This window comes from Papio anubis, chromosome 2, assembly GCF_008728515.1.
Source record: "Papio anubis isolate 15944 chromosome 2, Panubis1.0, whole genome shotgun sequence".
Lineage (NCBI taxonomy): Eukaryota > Metazoa > Chordata > Mammalia > Primates > Cercopithecidae > Papio > Papio anubis.
The window spans coordinates 187,443,729-187,464,826 of record NC_044977.1 but is presented as its reverse complement, the minus strand read 5'-3'; the positions used below and the strand labels follow the sequence as shown (position 1 = coordinate 187,464,826).

Below are 21,098 nucleotides of genomic sequence, written 5' to 3'. Positions count from 1 at the left end.
TAGTTTGCCCATTTCTACATAAAGTAAGCTGAGATTCTGACAGGGATTGTACTGAATATGTAGATCAGTTTGGGGAGTAGTGCCATCTTAACAACGTAAATTAAGTCTTCCAATCTATAAACATGAGATGCTTTCCACTTGTTTAGATCTTTAATTTCTCTCAATAATGTCTTGTAATTTTCAGAGTCTAAGGTTTACTTCTTTGTTAAAATTTATTTCTAGGTATTTTATTCTTTTTGATATGATTCTAAAAGGAATTGTTTTAATTTTAGTTTTGGATTGTTCATTACAAGTGTGTAGAAGTAAAATTGATTTTTATATATGATCTTGTATCCTGAAACCTGGATGAATTAATTTAGTAGTTCTAACAGGTTTCAAGTGAATTTTTTAGGATTTCCTATATACAAAATTATGTTATCTGCTAATACAGATAGTTTCACTTCCATTATAATCCAGTTGCCTTTCTTGTCTTGTCTAGTTGCTAAGGCTAGCACCACTAATGTAATGCTGTATGGTCATGCTAAGAGGAGATAGCATTGAGGTGGTCCTGATTTTGGGACAAAGCATTCATTTTGCCATTAAATATAATTTTGGCTATGAGTTTTCATAGATGACTTTTATCAGATTGAGGAAGCTTCCTTCTATTTTCCAGTTGGTAGTATCTTTATCATGAAAGGAAGTTGGGTTTTGTCAAATGCTTTTTCTGTGTTTATTGAGATAATCATTTAATTTTTGTTTTTATTCTATTGATATGATGAATTATATTAATTGATTTTCATATGTTCAAACCAACCTTGCCATCCTGGGATAAATCCCACTTGGTCACTGTGTACAATTCTTTCCTTTTTTTTTTTTTTTTTTTTTTTTTTTAAATTTATTTATTATTATTATACTTTAAGTTGTAGGGGTACATGTGCATAACATGCAGGTTTGTTACATATGTATACTTGTGCCATGTTAGTTCAAGTTGCACCCATCAACTCGTCATTTACATCAGGTATAACTCCCAATGCAATCCCTCCCTCCCTCCCCAGAGGCCCCGTGTGTGATGTTCCCTTCCTGATCCAAGTGATCTCTGTTGTTCAGTTCCCACCTATGAGTGAGAACATGGTGTTTGGTTTTCTGTTCTGTGGATAGTTTGGTTAAGAATGATGGCTTCCAGCTGCATCCATGTCCCTACAAAAGGACGCAAACTCATCCTTTTTTTATGGCTGCTAGTATTCCATGGTATATGTTACATTTTCTTAATCCACCTGTCACTGATGGATTTGGGTTGATTCCAAGTCTTTGCTATTAGAATAGTGCTGCAATAAACATACGTGTGTGCATGTGTCTTTATAGCAGCATAATTTATGTAATCCTTTGGGTATATCCCCAGTAATGGGATGGCTGGGTCATGTATGGTACATCTAGCTCTAGATCCTTGAGGAATCGCCATATTGTTTTCCATAATGGTTGGAACTAGTTTACAATCCCACCAACAGTGTAAAAGTGTTCCTATTTCTCCACATCCTCTCCAGCACCTGTTGTTTCCTGACTTTTTAATGATCTATTCTAATCCGGTGTGTGAGATGGTATTCATTGTGGTTTGATTTGCATTTCTCTGATGGCCAGTGATGATGAGCATTTTTTCATATGTCTGGCTATATGAATGTCCTCTCTTTGAGAAATGTCTGTTCATATCCTTTGCCCACTTTTGATGGGGTTGTTTGTTTTTTCTTGTAAATTTGTTGGAGTTCTTTGTGGTTCTGGATATTAGCCCTTTGTCGATGAGTAGATTGCAGGCTTCCCCATTCTGTAGGTTGCCTGTTCACTCTTGATGGTAGTTTCTTTTTGCTGTGCAGAAGCTCTTTAGTTTAATGAGATCCCATTTGTCAATTCTTCTTAGCTTTTGTTGCCATTGGCTTTTGGTGTTTTAGGACATGAAGTCTTTGCCCATGCCTATGTCCTGAATGGTACTACCTAGGTTTTCCTCTAGGATTTTTATGGTATTAGGGTCTAACATTTTAAGTCTCTAATCCATCTTGAATTAATTTTCGTATATGAGTAAGGAAAGGATCCAGTTTCAGCTTTCTACTTATGGCTAGCCATAATTTTCCTTCAGCACTATTTATTAAATAGGGAATCCTTTTCCCATTTCTTGTTTTTCCTCAGGTTTGTCAAAGATCAGATGGCTGCAGATGTGTGGTAATATTTCTGAGGACTCTGTTCTGGTTCCATTGGTCGATATCTCTGTTTCCTTTGGCACCAGTACCATGCTGTTTTGGTTACTGTACTTGTAGTATAGTTTGAAGTCGGGTAGCGTGATGCTTCCAGCTTTGTTCTTTTGACTTAGGATTGTCTGAGATGTATATTTTGGTTCCATATGAACTTTTAAAGCAAGCTTTTTCCATTCCCAGAAGAAACTCATTGGTAGCTTGATGGGGATGGCATTGAATCTATAAATTACCTTGGGCAGTATGGCCATTTTCACGATATTGATTCTTCATCCATGAGCATGGTATGTTCTTCATTTGTTTGTATGTCCTCTTTTATTTCACTGAGCAGTGGTTTGTAGTTCTTGAAGAGGTCCTTTACATCCCTTTGTAAGTTGGGTTCCTAGGTATTTGATTCCTTTAGATAAATTGTGAATGGAAGTTCATTCATGATTTGGCCTGTGTTTGTCTGTTATTGGTATAAGAATGCTTGTGATTTTGCACATTAATTTTGTATCCTGAGACTTTGCTGAAGTTGCTTATCAGCTTAAGGAGATTTTGGGCTGAGACAATGGGGTTTTCTAAATATACAATCATGTCATCTGCAAACAGGGACAATTTGACTTCTTTCCTAACTGAATACCCCTGATTTCTCTTGGCCTAATTGCCCTAGCCAGAACTTCCAACACCATGTTGAATAGGAGTGGTGAGAGAGGGCATCCCTGTCTCAGCCAGTTTTCAGCGGGAATTTTTTCCAGTTTTGCCCATTCAGTATGATATTGGCTGTGGGTTTGTCATAAATAGTTTTATTATTTTGAGGTACGTTCCATCAATACCGAATTTATTGAGTTTAGCATGAAGGGCTGCTGGAATTTGTCAAAAGCCTTTTCTGCATCTATTGAGATAATCATGTGGTTCTTTGTCTTTGCCTGCTTTATATGCTGGATTATGTTTATTGGATTTGCTAATGTTGGAACTCAGCGCCGCATCCCAGGGATGGTTTTCCACTTGATCATGGCAGGATAAGATTTTGATGTGTTGCTGAATCCGGTTTGCCAGTATTTTATTGGAGGATTTCGCATCGATGTTCATCAGGATATCTAAAATTCTCTTTTTTGTTGTGTTCTGCCAGGCTTGGTATCAGGATGATGTTGGCCTCATAAATGAGTTAGGAGGACTTCTCTTTTCTATTGATTGGAATAGTTTCAGAAGGAATGGTACCAACTCCTCCTTATACCTCTGGTAGAATTGCTGTGAATCCATCTGGTCCTGACTTTTGGTTGGTAGGCTAATAATTATTGGCCTCAATTTCAGAGCCTACTATTGGTCTATATTCAGACTAACTCTTCCTGGTTGCCTTGGAAGAGTGTAAGTGTCCAGGAAATTATCCATTTCTTCTAGGTCTTTCCAGTTTATTTATGTGAGAGGTGTTTATATAGTATTCTCTGATGGTAGTTTGTATTTCTGTGGGGTTTATGGTGACATCCCTATCATTTTTTTACTCATAACATTTGATTCTTTCTCTCTTTTTCTTCTTTATTAGTCTCTCATAGTGGTCTGTCAATTTGTTGATCTTTTCAAAACCAACTCCTGGATTCATATTGATTTTGGAGGGTTTTTGTGTCTCTATCTCCTTCAGTTCTGCTCTTGATCTTAGTTATTTCTTTCTTGCCTCTGCTATTTCTCGAATGTGTTTTGTTTCTGTTTCTAGTTCTTTAATTACATGTTAGAGTGTCAATTTTGATCTTTTCCTGCTTTCTCTTTGTGGGCATTTAGTGCTATAACTCTCTGCACACTGCTTTAAATGTGTCCCAGAGATTCTGGTATGTTGTATCTTTGTTCTCATTGGTTTCAAAGAACATTCTTTATTCTCTTTCATTTGTTATAAAATCTAGTAGTCATTCAGAGCAGGTTGTTCAGTTTCCATGTAGTTGAGCGGTTTTGATTGAGTTTCTCTTAGTCCTGAGTTCTAGTTTGATTGCACCAGTCTTGAGAGACAGTTTGTTATAATTTCTGTTCTTGTACATTTGTTGAGGAGTGCTTTACTTCCAATTATATGGTCAATTTGGAGTAAGTACGATGTGGTGCTGAGAAGAATGTATATTCTGTTGATTTGGGGTGGAGAGTTCTATAGATGCCTATTAGGTCTGCTTGCTGCAGAGATGAGTGCCCACCCTGGACATCCTGTTAACTTTCTGTCTCGTTGATCTGTCTAATGCTGACAGTGGAGGTTGAAGTCTCCCATTACATTGCATGGGAGTCTGAGTCTCTTGTAAGTCTCAAGGACTTGCTTTATGAATCTGGGTGCTCCTGTAATAGTGGCTATATTTAGGATAGTTAGCTTCCTTCCTGTTGAATTGATCCCTTGACCATTATGTAATGGCCTTCGTCTCTCTTTTGATCTTTGATGGTTTAAAGTCTGTTTTATCAGAGACTAGGATTGCAACCCCTTGCTTTTTTGTTCTCCATTTGCTTGGTAAATCTTCCTCCATCCCTTTATTTTGAGCCTATGTATGTCTCTGGTGTGTGAGATGGGCTCCTGAATACAGCAGACTGATGGGTTCGACTCTTTATCCAGTTTGCTGGCCCAGGGTCTTTTCATTGGAGCATTTAGTCCATTTACATTTAAGGTTAAGATTGTTATGTGTGAATCCTGATCCTGCCATTATGATATTAACTGGTGATTTTGCTCGTTAGTTGATGCAGTTTCTTCCTAGCCTCGATGGTCTTTACATTTTGGCATGTTTTTGCAATGGCTGGCACTGCTGTTCCTTTCCATGTTGAGTTTCCTTCAGGGTCTCTTGTAAGCAGGCCTAGTGGTGACAAAATCTCTTAAGCATTTGCTTATCTGTAAAGGATTTATTTCTCCCTTCACTTATGAAACTTAGTTTGGCTGGATATGAAATTTGGCTTAAAATTTTCTTTAAGAATGTTGAATATGGCCCCCACTTTCTGGCTTGAGTTTCGCCGAGATCTGCTGTGAGTCTGATGGGCTTCCCTTTGTGGGTAACCCGACCTTCTCTCTGGCTGCCCTTAAGATTTTTCCTTCCATTTCAACTTTCAGAATCTGGCAATTATGTCTTGAGTTGCTCTCTTTCCGAGGAGTATCTTTGTATGCTCTCTGTATTTCCTGGATTTGAATGTTGGCCTGCCCTACTGGTTGTCGGATGATATCCCTGAAGAGTGTTTTCCAACTTGGTTCCATTTTCCCCTCACTTCAGGCACCCCAATCAGACGGAGATTTGGTCTTTTACATAATCCCATACTCTCTTTGCAGGCTTTGTTCATTTTTCTTTTCTTTTTTTTCTTTTTATTTTCTTTCTCGCTTTATTTCATCTATTTGATCCTCAACCCGCTGATACCTTTCTCCAGTTGATCGAAGTCGGTTACTGAAGTTGTGCATTTGTCACGTATTTCTCGTGGTCATGGTTTCATCTCTTTCATTTCGTTTATGACCTTCTCTGCATTAATTAGTCTAGTCAGCCAATTTTCCACTTTTTTTTTCAAGATTTTAGTTTCTTTGGCGCTTGGTACGTAATTCCTCCTTTAGCTCTAAGAAATTTGATGGACTGGAGTTTCTTCTCTCATCTCTGTCAAAAGTCATTTTCTGTCCAGCTTTGATCCTGTTGGCGATGAGCTGGGCGCCTCCTTGCCGAGATGTGTTTCTTATTTTTTGAATTTCCAGCTTTTCTGCCCCGTTTTTCCCCATCTTTGTGGTTTTATCTGCCTCTGGTCTTTGATGATGGTGATGTACTGATGGGCAGGTGTCCTTCCTGTCGATAGTTTCAACAGTCAGGACCCCTCAGCTGTAGGTCTGTTGAGATTGCTTCGAGGTCCACTCCAGACCCTGTTTGTCTGGGTATCAGCAGCAGAGGCTGCAGAAGATAGAATATTTCGGAACAGCGAGGTACCTGTCTGATTCTTGCTTGGAAGCTTCCTCAGGGGTATACTCCACCCTGTGAGGGGTGTCAGACTGCCCCTTAGTGGGGATGTCTCCCAGTTAGGCTACTCAGGGGGTCAGGGACCACTCAGCAGGCAGCCCGTCTGTTCTCAGATCTCAGCCTCCGTGTTGGGAGATCCACTGCTCTCCTTCAAAGCTGTCAGACAGAGTCGTTTGCGTCTGCAGAGTTTTCTGCCGCTTTGTTGTTGTTGTTGTTGTTGTTGTGTAGGCTGTGCCCTGTCCCCAGAGGTGGGAGTCTACAGAGACAGGCAGGGTGCTTGATGCTGTGCCCACCCAGTTGGAGCTTCCCAGCAGCTTTGTTTACCCACTTAAGCCTCAGCAATGGCGGGCTGCCTCCCCCAGCCGCCTTGCCGGGGTAGATCACAGACTGCTGTGTTAGGGCACGAGGGAGGCTCCGTGGGCGTGGGGACCCCGGCCAGGTGTGGGATATGATCTCCCGGTGTGCCTGTTTGCTTAAAGCAATATTGGGGTGGGAGTTACCCCATTTTCCAGGTGTTGTGTGTCTCAGCCTCTGGCTAGGAAAAAGGGATTCCCTTTCCCCTCAAGTGCCCCAGGTGAGGCTGATGCCTCACTCTGGCTCAGTTTCCCGCTGGTCGGCTGCAGCAGCTGACCAGCACCGACATCGTCCGGCACTCCCCAGTGAGATGAACCCAGTACCAGTTGAAAATGCAGAAATCACTGTCTTCTTGTCGCTGGCGCTGGGAGTTGGAGACTGGAGCTGTTCCTATTCGGCCATCTTGCTCCGCCCTGTGTACAATTCTTTCTATAGGTCACTGTATTCAATTTGCTTGTATTTTTTGGAGTGCATGTTTCAGGTTGAGTATAAATTTGCATGAACCCTAGAGAAGGCAGTGCTGAAAAATGTAAACTACAAGAGCATTTGGTCTTTGACCTGGCTTTTCCACCTCTAGTATTTGTCTTACAGGTATGTCTGCTTGCATAGCATTATTTCTAAGAACAAAATACTCACTTAATGTCCTCAATAGATTCTTGGAAACTGCAACTTTGAATGAAATGATGTATAACAAAAACAATTTTTTCATAGGCTAACTCATACAAGCAAGAGTTAAATTCCTATGGCATGCTGGTCACAAAAACATCACCAAAGTTCTAAACAAAAACCCAAACACTTCTAATATTAAACATAGAAATAAATGTGAGCTCTACATGTATTTTTAAGAGATTAATAAAAACAAGTAAGATAATATTTTATCCACTTATTCCAATTCAGGGTTGTGAGTGGCTGAGCTTAATATGTGGCAGCTCAGGGTGCCAGGTGGAAACAAATCTTGGACCGGACGTCATCCTATCACAGGGTACACTCACCCAGACTGCGAGTATTTAGACACACTAATTAACCTAACATCTTTGGGATGTGGGAGGAAAGTAGAGTACAGAGAAAATCCACGCAGACATGAGTAGAGCATGCCAGCATGCAAACTCCAGACAGACAGCGGCCACTGTTTGGAACATTTTTTTTTCTCACCAATGCTAAACAAAATGATGTTGAAAAAAATGTTATTTGAGGATCTGTTGTATCTGTTGTATTTAGCAAGAGGCTAAATAGAGGATGAAGGGTGGCTTACATAGTGATATGTAAAAACGCCCATGATATATTCAGTTAAAAAAAAAAAAAAAGGCACATGCTGGCCAGGCGCGGTGGCTCATGCCTATAATCCCAGCACTTTGGGAGGCCAAGGTGGGCACATCACCTGAGGTCGGGAGTTCGAGACCAGCCTGACCAACATGCAGAAACCCCATCTCTACTAAAAATACAAAATTAGCCGGGCATATCGCGCATGCCTGTAATCCCTGCTAATTGGGAGACTGAGGCAGGAGAATCGTTTGAACACGGGAGATGGAGGTAGCAGTGAGCCAAGATCGCACCATTGCACTCCAGCCTGGGCAACAAGAGCAAAACTCCATTTCAAGAAAAAAAAAAAAAATACAAGGCACATGTAACTCCTGTGAGAGAAATAGGAGGTGGGATATAAATTATATTTGTTTGAATTTTCATAAGGAAACTCTGGAAAGATATTTTAAAAATCAGCAAAAGTAGAAATTAGTACAGAACATGGTAGATACAGATGGGAATGGAAGGGAGGTATTCACAGTGCTTCTTTGATAGTTATACATTTTGAACCACACAAATGTATTACTTGCATTAATTAATTCATATTTCAAAAAGAATCAAAACATAGAATTTTTACTAAGATAAAATCATTGGGCAGGAAGTAGCTCTTGGTATCATCAAGTTCAAACCTTTTTTTGGTGGATGAGCAAGTCTCACTCTGTTGCCCAGGCTAGAGTGCAGTGGCTCGATCTCAGCTCACTGCAAACTCCGCCTCCTAGATTCAAGCGATTCTCCTGCTTTGGCCTCCCAAGTATCTGGGATTACAGGCACCTGCCACCTCACCTGGCTAATTTTTTTTGCATTTTTAGTAGAGACAGGGTTTAACCATGTTATTAGACTGGTCTCAAACTCCTGACCTCAGGTGATCCACCCATCTCAGCCTCCCAAAGTCCTGGGATTACAGGCGTGGGCCACCGTGCTTGGCCAAGTTCGAATCTTTGAATTGAATCTTTGAATTGAGAAACAAAGGTCAAGTCAGGAAAGAGGATGTGCCCCAGGATACATGGCAAGTTCTTGGCAAAATTGAGATAAACATTCACATGCTCCAATTCAAAATCAGGTCTCTGCCCAGTTCTGCATATCTGCTTTTCATGTTAGGAAATCCTGCATTTGGCTTTTACTGTGTACTATGGGAAGGGAGCATCATGCTTAAAACTAATACACTCAGAGTCCTTTCTTCCCAGTGGTGCCCTGGGTCATATGGAATATGTGTCCTACTTGGTAGCAGCCTCCACATTATCCTAATGAAGACATGGCAGTTCTACATGCCAGAAACCCTTTATTAAAAATTCACAAAAGTAGGCCACACATGTCCACATTCTGCAATGTTTTCTTCTTGCAATCACTTTAATGTTTTTCTCTCTTCTATGAGCATTTCTTTAGAAATACTCTCTATGCATCTGTCCACATTGATGGTACCATGAGCACTATAATGTGATTTATATGGTCAGTAACTCTGTAAAAATAGCCTATTGCCCTAGAGATAATAGGGATGGTGTCTAAGTTACTGATTACTAAATCAGAGATAACTATAGAGAACAAGACTTCATTCAGGCAAGTTAAAGTACTTTTTACATAAGTTTCTTAATACATTGGCCATAGATCCTTCCCAAAATGTATTAAATGGGCATAATTTTTATGCCTAGTCTCTCTTTGTGAATCTCCCCTCCCACCCATTCTCAATCACTAAGTTTCAAAAATTACTTGCAGACTCCACCAGCTATTGTATTTGGGCATGTGATTCAGATGTGACCAAAGAGAATATTCTACCCCCCTGATCTGTTTGGATCAAAGATAGGCACACAACTCAGGCTGGGACAATGAAAACGCATGGAACTTTGCTGGCACTATCAGGAAAAGCCTCACTTTCTGTTGGGTTTACTAAACTGAATGAGTATAAGTCTAGAGCTTCCAGTAGTCAACTCTGCTCCCACACCCAAAGAGACTAAATGAAAATCAACAGAAATCAAAGTCCAGGAGAAAGGCTGTCAAAGACAGTATTTAAGTCCCTGAATCTAGTTATACCTAAAATTTCATCCCCTGGTTCCCAGTTCTAAGAAAAAAAAAATAGTAGTGTTCTCTTTTTGGTGGCTATTTAGGTTAGATTTATTATTAATTATGAGATGTTGGTATATTTTCTTATCTATAATGCTCTCCCAATTATATATATCCATGAAAATTGCAAGTTTATATTAAGTAAGGAGATGTTTAGCATGGTATGTTCCCTACTTTAATCCTAAATTCTCTGAAGCACTTAGAAGGTTTTCAAGAGATGAATAGTATTCTACAGGAAAAAAAAAAGTAAGCACTGGAAATAACAATGCTTATAATCCTTCCTACAAGTTATAAAGCACTATCGTAATGCTACCTTCACCCTCTTGCCCCCATAACAAGCTTTTCAGGTGGACAGTGTGTTATAATTTCATTTCGAAAATGAACAAAGCAAAGTTTCAAAAACCATAATTTATCAAAAATCACAGAGCTAAGGAAAGAAGGAATTGAATACAATCATCTCTCATTTTTTTGTGTGTTTCCATTATGCCACATTGACTTAGATAAGGACAAACAAAATGTGACTGTTAAACTGAAGCATTTAATCTAAATTGTAACTTTTCATTTTTACTTAGGCTTATGAAATCATATGGATTTCCCCTTTTACATTAATCTTTCTGTTCCACTTTCCCTCTACCAGTCCCATCCAGAAAAATCTGTGCTGACATTATACAGAGATGATGATTTTGCTCATGAATTTAAAAACATAATTTTCAAAAAGTATTATTTATAAAGAGTACAAGAGAAAACTTTTTGTTCATAAAAAATAAGTAAACAACCCTTACAGAGGTGCCTGAGGTGCTTAATAATTTGATTTGACTAAAAAGAATTGCAGTGTTGATATACTTGTAAGCCCTGAGAAATTATGCAAGACTATGCTGGATAAAGATGAGGAAAGTTATAAACAAGAATAAGGCAGAGCCTTACACTGGAGAGGAAAAGGGGGATAGCATAGTGGGTAGGGGGATATGGTGTATTTCTCGGGATTTAGGGTTGCAAACCACACCTTTTTTTTTTTTACAGAAAAAAATCAGCTTTGCTGAAAACATATCTGAGCTGGGAGTCAGGGTTGGAAGATGTCCAACCAACAGCAAGATTCAGGGACTACTCATGTAGACCACACTGTTTCTGCCAAAGGAGACAGGTACTGAAGCTGCACTGCGAGCTGGATGCCAAAATTTCTAACATCACTCCCCAAAAGCCATATTCCTCAGTCATCAGGCTTACCTCATCTAGTTTGCATGAGGGTGATGACTTCCTCAAATTCTCTCTTGTGAATCAAAGTTTTCTAAGGATGTTCCTGGTTGGGAATATTCAGGTCGCATGCCTCTATCCCTTCTCCAAAAAAGGCTGGGAGGACAAATTTCTGGATTCTGCATTGAGAATAGGGACACAATAAAATTGAGGGAAACCTTCAAACATAGAAAAGACGTTAAAAAGCTTCTGACATTGTCTAAGCTTACACATGTTTACCAGATGCATTAGAGGAAATACAAAGGAGTATGAAGGTTTTTATTAGGAATATTACTTTTTTAAATAGTGAAGAGTCTTCTGATGGAAGCAGCAGCAGAGAGAGTTGGAGAGAATGGCTTTTGAGAAAGACTATTTTAAGCAGACATCAGGCAGAAAAGGCATACTCCAAGCTCCCCGTTATTTTAATCCTTCACAATAGGCTCACACTTCCCTCAGCTCTCTACTTCATGGGTAGTGCAAATTAACTGTTGTAATTATGTAGTAAATATGATTTTAGAAGCTTTCAAGTCAATTTTATAGAAAAAGTAATAGTAAAATACTAAATTGTTCTACCATGGCCTCAAACATCAAACTCATAGACATCCATCTCTCAATTGAGTCCAATTATACTGAAATCATTTCAAATATACAGAACAAAACTTCAAAAATGTAAGATAAACATCTAAAAATGATGAGGCAAGTGATGCCTGTTCAAATTCAACCTTTTGAAGAGATTCCCCCAAAGTGCTGAATAATTATAACCCTGAGCTGGCATAAAGCTGGTTCTAAAGGAAGTCTTTTATTCCTGCTTTAAACGTATGACAAGCAGAGCATCCTTCTACCAAAGGAGGATCATGTTCCCTAATTAGAATGTCTACCAGGGAGGTATATGACACCATGCCATAGGACACAATCCCTGGGCAGCACTCACATACTCCAGTCTGTGCCTTCACAAGGAAATAGCAAACGTCCAGGGGACTGTTCACCCAGGCAGCTCCCAGTGTGTACTAAACTTTTTCCATTTTCATTTAAGAAAGACAATAGGAAAATAGTCTTTACTCCTGCTTTCTAGATGTCAAACATCATCTATACAATTATGTTATAAAATTTATTCCATTAAGAATACTACCAGGTATTATTATTTACAGTGGAATACTATGTAGGTTATGATTACGTCTGTAGAGAAATGCATGATACTAAATACTTTTAATATGATATCAGTTATATTTCTGAATGCATGAAAAAAGAATCTGGAAGGATATGCCAAATTTTAACAATGGTGAGCTTTAGGTGTTTAGATTTTATTTTGGTTTTAATTTTTAATTCAACATTTACTTTCTGTTCATTTATACCTTTCTCCATGTTTTAAATAATCTATAAAGCGTATAAATACAAAGCATTTATAATCAGAAAAATAATAATGAAGACATTAGATTGTCAAAGTCACAATTACTGCAGTGCAATGTAACATGTGTGATAACTTATTCATATCTTGAATATAAAAAAATCCAAAGAAAATTATTTTCTAAATAATAATTATTAAATTAACCGCTTGGGATGTTGAACTTTCTAAACCGAACTCCTTCCTTATTGAAAAAGAAATAGCAGGAAAAATAAGTACTGGTTAACTTCATCTCAGTTACTCAAATCAACATCATGAACATCTACTATAGATACCCAGGGGCCTAACATTGTTTACTTCAACACTTAATGACCTTAGGCTGCTTTATTTTTAATAAAGTAGTCTTTTGAGCTCTTCTATATACATATTGTCTGTTCATTTGCATTTCTGTGAGGTTGTGTAGCTTTGATCTTCATTCTCTAATGCTGGCAATGCCTTCTCTTGCGTTCACTCCCTCCTTATTGATAGAAAAGTGAGTGGAAAGAGCAGACATTTTGGCATCACAAAGGCTACATTCGAATTAAGATTTATGCAGGTATTAATGTTCAGCATCTTATCATTTAACCTCACTTAGAATCTCGGTTTCCTTATCTGTAAAGTGGGTATGGAGATAATAATAGTACCCAAAATGGTACTATTTATGGTAAAATAAAAAATGGTTGTTAAATTAGTTTGGACATGCGAAAGCAGTTTTCAAATTGTAAAGCAATACGCAAATAATTTTAAATCTTTGCACTTCTAAAGTTCTTCCTTTTGATGAGTTATGGCTTTAAGAACCAGGTAAGTATATTAAGCAGTATAATTAGGAGTAAAAATAAAATACAATAAATGATATTTAAATGTTGTCAGGGGTCTGAATGGAACCAAAAATAGGAAGTTTCATCTAGTCAAAGACATGTATTTCTCCACAGCTTTAACATTCCTAAAATTGGGACACGTTGAGGTGATGTCACCAAGATGGCAGAGTAGAAGGTAACCCACTCATATGCCTCCACAGCAAGTTCAAGACCAGCCTGGCCAACATGGTGAAACCCCGTGTCTACTGAAAAATACAAGCAACAAGAATTCTGTACCTATTTACAGTCAACAGTCTCTCTTCAGGAGCCTCAGGAGCCAAGTAGGAATTTGTGAAATCTTATTGAAGCCTAAGACTTATTAGGGTTGTTTTTGAGTATGCAGACCAACACCCAGGTGGCTGATCTGCCCCACCAAGCTTGTTTCTGGGTTCATTGCCAAGTCTCTCAAGGAGTTTGGCTAAAGCTCCATTTGTTCTTGAGCCTGGAACCAAAACGATCTGCCAAGACGTCCAGAAGGAATCTCGCACACTAGTGCCTTGGTAAAAAGGCTCTCACCTGCCCACTGACACTGGTCTCAGCAGTGAATCTGAAAGTTATCCTGTGGTGCTGCTCCATCCTTCCTCAGCTGACCTTACAGCTCAGAGATGCTCACACAAGGACCCAGAGGGAGACTCACCCATATCCTCCAGCCTGGGAGTCTAAGCCTCACAGATGGGCATGCCAACCTCTATCCCACAGCAGGTCCCAAGGGGACCCAGTCTCAGCTTTGGCCTCTCTCACTGTAGTTGGGGAATTATCCCATCTGTGCTGAGACCTGCTGGGAGAAACCTGACTGAGACAGTGAGACCACGATTTTAAGCATCCTTCCCACAGCAGATCCCAAGCGGGTCCAGTCTCAGCTCCAGCACCTCTTGCAGAAGTCAATGAACTATCTTATCTATTCAAGAACTTGCTGAGTGACACACACTCCTCTGAGCCAAGACTAGGCTCTTCAGCATCTGTCCCACAACAAATACCAAGCGGACTCACTGTAAGCTTCAGTCTCTCTTGTTGCATTCAGGAAACTATGTCATCTGTACAGAGATCTGCTGGGAGATGCATGCCCATCTGAGTCAATGTAACATGCATATTACCCTTCATTCCACAGCAGATCCTGAGGGGGCCCCGTCTCATCTCCGGTCCCTCCTGCTGCAGTCAAGGAACTACCCCTACTTGGGCAAGGACCTGCTGAGTGACACTCACCTGTCTAGGCCAATGAGACAGGCTCACCTGCAGATCCTGAAGGACCCCAAGCTCAACTCTAGACACTTTCACTGCAGTCAGGGACTCATCCACTTGTACATATGCCTGCTGTGAAGAACATTCACCTGGGCCACTGGGGACAATCTTCTGAACTCAAATTCCTGGCCAACATTCCCAGACAGCCTTAGTAGCCTCCTTAGATCTTCCCCAAGTCTATCTGGACCAAAAAGCCACATTAATCTTAGACCTTTTTCCAAGACTCACAGCAAGCCTGGGCTTAGACCGTCCTCTAGTGCCGTGATGACTGTAGTGATCACAGTCTGAAGGCACACAAAGTTAGTCAGCCTAGAATTACTGGAAGGCCTTCTGAAGAAGCGCAGGTACAAACAAAGCCAGACTGTGAAGACTAAAATAAATACCTAATCCTTCAACGTAAAGACACTGTCAGACATCAGCAAGCATCAGGAACATTCAAGGAAAATATAACAGTACAAAGTGGACAAAATAAGGTACCAGAGACTAACCCTAAAGTGATGGAGATATGTGATTATTCAGGCAAATAATTCAAAATAGCTGTTTCAGGAAGCTCAGCAAACTTCAGGAAAACACAGAATCAATTAAGAAATCTATCAGAGGAATTTAATAGAAATTGAAATAGTAATTTTAAAAGTTGAACAAATATTGGTGCTTAAAAGTATAATAAATGAAATGAAAAATGCAATAGATATCAACAGCAGAACTGATCAAATAGAAGAAAGAATCAGCATGCTCCAAGATGGACTATTGAAAATATACAACCAGAAGAGAAAAAAAATAATAGTACTCAGGAGGCTGAGGAGGGAAGACAGCTTGAGTCAGGGAGGTTAAGGCTACGGTGAGCTGTGATCATGCCACTGCACTGTAGCCTGGGTGACAGAGTGAGACAAAAAAAAAAAGAAAACCTGTTAGAAAAATAATTATTCTTTCTGTACTTTATAAAAATAATCAGACCAAGCATAATGAATTGAATCGGTCTTACCATAATTTGTCTTCAGTAAAAATAGAAGATTGGAGAGAGAAAAATTGTTTCAAAAACTATGGTATGCCTGTTATTAAATTCTAGTCTCATCAGTTGTTTTTGAGTTTTTTTCCGTAAATTAGACTGGCACTACTTATTTTTGTGAATCAACCAGTGATCTCTGATTGCAGCTCAGAAGAAACAAGAGAGATAGGTAATGTGGAAAATCTGGATCAATATTATAATTCTGGGCACATATTGGAATTGGCTAGCAACTCTATATTAGCTTGGTTCCAATAATTACCCTGTTCATAGAAAGCCTTCTTATTTAGTTTACCTGGGATAATTTTAATTATTTTGCTTTAATGTTGTGGAATATATTGCTGTTGTACTCTTTGCATACAAATGCAGGAAATGCTTACTAAATGTTTCTTTTCTTTTCTTTTTTTTTTTTTTTTTTGAGATGGAGTCTTGCTCTGTGGCCAGGCTGGAGTGCAGTGGCATGATCTCAGCTCACTGCAACCTCCACCTCCCGGGTTCAAGCGATTCTCCTGCCTCAGCCTCCTGAATAGCTGGGACTACAGGCACATGCCACCATGCCCACCTAATATTTGTACATTTAGTAGAAATGGGGTTTCACCATGTTGGCCAGGATGGTCTTGATCTCTTGACCTCGTGATCCACCTACCTTGGCCTCCTAAAGTGCTGGGATTACATGTGTGAGCCACTGTGCCTGGCCTCAATGTTTTCTTAAACAGTTATTAATCTTCTAGATACCATCTTTTGTCAGAACTCAAGAAGTATGAGTGGCCCTCGACATACTGATGCTTTCTGACTGAGCTCCTCTCTACCCTGAATACAAGAGATCCTAGTAGTTAGGCAGGAACATCACCCCTATTCACCCTAAAGAAGTTACAGAAGAGGGATCTTTGTCCTTCTAAGGGAGGAGGCCACCCCTCATATCAATTTATGCCCAATTTCTGCCTCCAAAGAAAGAAGAAGTAAAAACTAAAAGACAGAAATGAAATCCACAAGCAGACAGCCTGGCGCCATACCCTGGGCCTGGTAGTTAAAGATCGACCCCTGACCTAGTTGGTTCTGTTATCTATAGATTACAGACATTGTATAGAAATGCACTGTGAAAATCCCTATCTTGTTTTGTTCTGATCTAATTACTGGTGCATGCAGCCCCCAGTCACGTACTCCCTGCTTGCTCAATCAATCACGACCCTCTCACATGCACCCCCTTAGAGCTGTGAGCCCTTAAAAGGGACAGGAATTGCCCACTTGGGGCGCTCGGCTCTTGAGACAGAAGTCTTGCTGATGCCCCCGCCTAATAAACGCCTTCCTTCTTTAACTCGGTGTGGGAGGAGTTTTGTCTGAAGCATGTCCTGCTACACTTCTACAACTCTTAGGATTAAGGGTTCCCTTGTGAAAAGGAGGCGGGAAATGTCAGAGGCGTTGGAACCAGAGCAACTTCGTCTTGAATAGAGGCTGTGTAAAATGAAGCTGAGAACTACGGGGCCGCATTCCCAGGAGGTTAGGCATTCCAAGTCACAGGATGACATAGGAGGTCAGCATAAGGTACAGGTCACAAAGACCTTGCTGATAAAACAGGTTGTGGTAAAGAAGGTGGCCAAAATCCACCAAAACCAAGATGGTGATAAGAGTGACCTCTGGTCCTCACTGCTTGTCATATGCTAATTTTAATGTATTAGCATGTTAAAAGACACTCCCACCAGCAGCATGACAGTTTACAAATGCCATGGCAACATCAGAAAGTTACCCTATATGGTCTAAAAAGGGAAGGAACCCTCACTGCCAGGAATTGCCCACTCGTTTCCCGGAAAACTCATGAATAATCCATCCCTTATTTAGCATATAATCAAGAAATGATCATAAAAGGGGCCAGCCAGCAGTCCTCAGGGCTGCTCGGCCTATGGAATAGTCATTCTTTATTCCTTCACCTTATTAATAAACTTACTTTTGATTAAAAAAACAGTTTTTGAAAAAAGTGAAAATGGAAACACAACATACTAAAACCTGTGGTATAAAATAAAAGTAGTACTAACAGGGAAGTTTTTAGCGATAGATGCTTACATCAAAAAAATGGAAAAATTTTAAATAAACAACCAATTGGTAAACTTCAAGGAACTATAAAAGCAAGAACAAACCAAACCCAAAATTCATTGAAGAAAAGCAGTAATAAAGATCAGAGCAGGATTGACCACAGTGACTCATGCCTGTAATCTCAGCACTTTGGGAGGCCAAGGCAGGCAGATCACATGAGACCAGGAGTTCAAGACCAGCCTGGCCAACATAGTGAAACCCCATGTCTACTGAAAAATACAAAAATTAGCTGGGTGGGGTGGCACACGCCTGTAATTCCAGCTACTTAGGAGGCTGAGGTAGGAGAATTGCTTGAACCTGGAAGGCAGCAGTGAGCTGAGAATGTGCCACTGCACTCCAGCTTAGGTAACAAAGTGAGACTCCATCTCAAAAAAAAAAAAAAAAAAATCGGAAAAAAAGTGAATAAAAGAGGCTAAAAAATATACAAAAGATCAACAAAACAAAAGGTTGTTTTTTGAAAAGATAAACAAAATTGATAAAATTTTAGTTAGACCAGCAAACAGTTAGAAAACACAAATAAATGAAATCAGAAGTGAAAAAGAAAACATTAAAACTGTTACCACAGAAATACAAAGGATCATTACAGACTACTATGAACAACTTTACACCAACAAATTGGAAACCCTCGAAGAAACTGACAAATTCCCGAATACATACAACCTACCAAGATTGAACCAGGAAGAAATAGAGAACCTGGACAGGCCAATAATTAACAACAAGATTAAAGAAGTAATAAAAATGACCCCGTCAAAGAAAGGCACAGGACCTGATGAATTCACTGCTGAATCTTGGTAACATTTGAAGAAGAACTAATATCAATTCCATTCAAACTATCTCCCAACATTGTAGAAGACAGAATACTTCTAAACTCATTATATGAGGCCATCATTACCTTGAAACCAAAACCAAACAAAGACACAACAACAAAAAAGAAAACAACAGACCAGTATCCCCGATTAGCATAGACACAAAAATCCTCAACAAAATACTAGTAAAGAAAATTTAACAACACATTAAAAATATCATTCACCACAGTCAAGTGGGATTTTTCCCAGAAATGTAAGAATGGTTCAACATATGCAAATCAATCAATGAGTTACATTGCATCAACAGAATGAAGGACAAAAAAATGATCATTTCAATAGATGCTGAAAAGGCATTCAATAAAATTCAAACATCACTTTATGATTTAAAAAAATCTCAAGAAATGGAAAAATATTACATGCTCATAGATTAAAAGAATTAATATTGTTAAAAATGTCTATACTGCCCAAAGCAATCTACAGATTCAATGCATTCCCTAACAAAATACCAATGATGTTCTTCACAGATATAAAAAAAAAAAATCCTAAAATTCATATGGAACCACAAAAGACACTGAATAGCTAAAGCAATCCTAAGCAAAAAGAACAAAGCTGGAGGCATCACACTACCAGATTTCAAACTGTACCACAAAGCTATACTAACCAAAACAATATGGTACTATTTATGGTATTGACATAAAAACAGACACATAGATCAATGGAACAAAATAGACAACGCAGAAGTAAATCCACGCACTTACAGCCAACTCTTTTTGGCAAAGTTGACAAGAACATATATTTGAGAAAAGACAGTCTCTTGCTACTGGGAAAACTACATATCCATATGCAAAATAATGAAACTAGATTCCCAACTTTCACTATATAGAAAAATCAACTCAAAATGGATTAAAGTCCTAAATTTAAGCCTTGAAACTTGCAACTACTAGAAGAAAACATTGGGGGAAACAACATAGCACATTGGTCTGGGCAAAGATACTTTGGGTAAGACCTCAAAAGCACAGGTAAGAAAAGCAAAAATAGACAAATGATATTACGTTAAGCTAAAAAGCTTCTGCAAAACAAAGAATATGGAATGGAAGAAATTTTTTGCACACTATCCATCTGATAGGGAATCAATAAGCAAAATACATAAGAAATTTAATGCAATAGCAAAATAATAATCGTCTGATTAAAAATGGACCAAAGACCTGAATAGGCATTTCTCAAAAGAAAACATACAAACAGCCAATAAGTATATGCAAAATGCACAACATCATTCATCATCCGGGGAATGCAAATCAAAGTCACAGTGATATATTATTTCACCCCAGTTAGAATAGCTGTCATCAAAAAGACAAAAAATACAAATGCTGGTGATGAGATGGAGAAAGGGAAATGCTTGTACACTGTTGGTAGGAACATAAAGTAATATAGTCATTACAGAAAACAATATAGAAGTTCCTCAAAGATCAAAAATATCCTTGATGCAGCAATCCCATTGCTGCGTATATATCCAAAAGAAAGGAAAGACTATATTGAAGAGGTATCTGCACTCCCATGTTTATTGCAGCACTATTCATAACAGCAAAGCTGTGGGATCAACTTAAGTGTCCATCAACAGATGAGTGGATAAAGAAACTTTGGTACATATACACAATAAAATACTATTCAATCATAAAAAAAATAAAATCCTGTCATTTACCACGTGGATGGAGTTCTAGCTCATTATACAAAGGGAAATAAGCCAGGCACAGAAAGACAAATATCACGTGGTCCCATTCATATGCAGGAGCTAAAAAAGTGTAATTCTTGGAGGTAGAGAGTACAATGGTGGCTACCAGAGACTGAGAAGAAAAGAGTAAAATGAAGAGAAGTTGCTTAGTATGTATAAAAATATCATTAGGTAAAAAAAATAATAATAAGTTCTAGTATTTGATAGTACAATAGGAAAATTATAGTTAACAATAACTTATTGTATATTTCAAAACAGCTACAAGAGAAGAACTGTAATTTTACCAACACAAAGAGAAAAAGATAAATGAGGAGATATATATCAAAATTACTCTGATTTTATCATTACATATTATAAATTCATATATCAAAATATCATATATGCCCTGTTGAAAATATGATATATCAATTAAAGAGTACAATAAAATAAAGCTGAGATGTATCTAAAACTGGTGGGATCTTAAAATTGCTGTGGCCTGGTGGCAGTTGTAATGTCATTGCCTGCCCAAATGCAAATATCAAAAACATCATCCTCAAAACTTGCAAAATAGGTATTTGCAGCTTGGAAGAAAGTCCCAGACTAATGAGTGCAGCATTATTTGAAATAATGCTGTAACATCCATTTTCCTAATGGCACAAAGGACGATACTGTGAGAAATGGCATGGAAATGGATGGCAGTGTGTCCAAACATGATCCCAAAGAGTCAGACTCTGAATGGGGAGGAGCTTCCAGAAAGTGTAGACAATTATTTTGTTGGTGTTCATTTTTAAGGTATCCATAAAATGGACATATAATTCTACAAACTGTCAAAAATGACTTATAAAGCTCTGCCAGTATGTATTAAAAAATGCAAATTTATGTGAAAACATTATCTTTTTATTGGCAGCATTTTTCTCTTAATTGTTTGTATAAACAATAATG

At 38.7% G+C, this 21,098-nt stretch overlaps 1 protein-coding gene across 2 annotated transcripts in view; it reads right to left on the bottom strand.

Annotated features, from left to right (window-relative positions):
* The window catches only part of PYDC2 (pyrin domain containing 2), a 100,644-nt gene that overhangs the window by 46,945 nt on the left and 32,601 nt on the right, over nucleotides 1-21,098 (bottom strand). For both annotated transcript variants that reach the window (XR_644324.4, XR_002520626.2), the window contains exon 5: nucleotides 11,069-11,214. The gene's annotated coding sequence lies outside the window, so the exon portion shown is untranslated. The remainder of the gene's footprint in view (nucleotides 1-11,068; nucleotides 11,215-21,098) is intronic.